The sequence below is a fragment of the Temnothorax nylanderi genome, unplaced genomic scaffold (assembly GCF_030848795.1).
Source record: "Temnothorax nylanderi isolate EJ_2023f unplaced genomic scaffold, tnyl_v1.0 TNYL_tig1036_pilon, whole genome shotgun sequence".
NCBI classification, from domain to species: Eukaryota; Metazoa; Arthropoda; class Insecta; order Hymenoptera; family Formicidae; genus Temnothorax; species Temnothorax nylanderi.
Window position 1 is genome coordinate 42,532 of NW_027250098.1, and position 1,966 is coordinate 44,497.

The following is a 1,966-nucleotide window of genomic DNA, read 5'->3' on the forward strand; positions in this document are numbered from 1 at the left end:
CAACGTCTTGATATGCTTGGGCGTAATTGTCTGATTCCTAATCCGTCTTTGCATTTCGTCTGCTGCATTCATCATATGTGGTACTTTAAAGGCACGAGCCTTTCTTATAAGACCTACCGCTGTAGCTATACTATTCTCTATGTTTGTTTTAATTTTTAATTCTTTTAATCTCTTTTTGTGTTTTTTCGTCAAACATGGTATGTGTACCATATTATTCACATTTATGTTCCGTTTATTTTCGAATAGATTAGGTTCGATTTTTACTTCGCTTGTTGATAATTGACTTTCGTTTCTTTCATAATCTTTAAGCGACACGGGCTCGATATTTAATGGCATAATAATCTTAGAATCCTGCGTAGGAGAATATATTGTTATCTCATCGCAATTGCGATCCGTTATTTTGCTCGTCTCAAGCGCAATATTGTTCATATTTGTCCCTCAACTAACATTTCGTTATTCTGTTGATTAATTGCGGAATAATTGTCGAAGTTGATGTTCTGTGGGACGCAAGATGCCGTGGATGAGGAATATACATTGTACACAACGTTTCCTTGGTCACGTACCGTTATCTCCTGCTGCATCTGCTGTGAATTTTTCTTATTCTTCTTCTTTTCCTTCAACCTGATGCGACGTAACATCATCTGTACGCGCACCGTTGTGTGAGGTACAAATAGCTGATTGTAAAGCAGAATAAGTCTAAGATAAGTGGAAGTGTCAAGTCTTTCGCCCATCAGATGTCGATTCGATTCGAATTTCCTCATCATACGTTGAAACATATATACTAAACTATTTGATTTAGATTCCGTATTGGCAATCATCAGAAGCCTAGTTTGCAATTGCAACAACTCTTTTCGCGACTGATTATATATTTTCGTATTCTTTTCGTGTTGTACCAACTTAATTTTCTCATTTTTTATACAACTATTAATCCATTGCGGATCATTCATTCCTCCTATATGTTCAGCATAACATGTGAACGCATTTTCTCGAGTTGCAGCAGTCCTGAATTCAGGAAGTTACACATCTTTATAGGATTTATAGGTGGAGTAGTCACGTCTATCCCATAATCTTTCTCATCATCTCGGAGGTTAAGCCAATACCTCAACAATTCATACAACTCCTCTATATATTCTGTCATTCCTAGTAAGTGTAATTGTAGATTCCGACGGTTGGTAAAGCCTATCTTCACTTCAAACTCTATTGGTTTCTCAAGCAATGTGTTAAGAAAAACCGGAGCAACCTTGCGGTTTATTAAACTCTCTAACATAGGTTTTCTGTTACAAAAATACATATTATTAAGATTTTTCAAAATCATCCGCGCGTTCTGGTGATTTTTGTTGCGAAAATGACCATAGGAATATATAATGTCAAAAATTCTACGTTATTTACTATGGCTTGTCTGGGCCTCGTTCTTATGGCCAAATATTAATTACCACAGCGTCCACAACTTCTTTTGGTAGAATATAAAAATTAATACGTGATGATAACCTGTCTATATTGGCAGAAGGTTCCACGTCTTCGGTCCTTGCATCAGAATTTTGCAAATCTATGAGCGGTGGTTCCGGTTTTGGTGGAATAGGTACTTCACATATGGATTCTTCAGAGTCGGAATTGTCTTCATCTTTATCGGTTTGTTTGGCTAAAAGCCTCTGTTTCTTCACACATTTCGAAACAACATTGTACTTTGAATATGCTGTATTATTATGGTCTTTCTCAGAGCTTTCTTGATGTTCATTTTTCGCATATTTGGAAGATTATCATCTTTTTAGAAGAATTTCTTTGTTTTCCTTTCCTTGTGTAACTGGAAGATCTTCTAGGCTTCCATTGTCACATCCATGTGCCGAAGGATTCATCTCTCTACCAGCCAATGTATTGACTTGAGTAATTCTGTCCGATCTGTAGAGGGCATGTCTGAGAATCTGCTGAATATCGTATATACGTATTATTGCAAATCAATTGTTCTGCA

At 36.6% G+C, this 1,966-nt stretch overlaps 1 long non-coding RNA gene across 1 annotated transcript; it reads right to left on the minus strand.

Moving 5' to 3' along the window:
• Positions 1 to 1,218: 1,218 nt before the first annotated feature.
• Positions 1,219 to 1,750, minus strand: LOC139786439 (uncharacterized). The gene is made up of 2 exons (XR_011722289.1): positions 1,489 to 1,750; positions 1,219 to 1,274 (listed from the first exon to the last, which is right to left on the minus strand). It is a non-coding gene; the product is annotated as an uncharacterized lncRNA (long non-coding RNA).
• Positions 1,751 to 1,966: the final 216 nt, after the last annotated feature.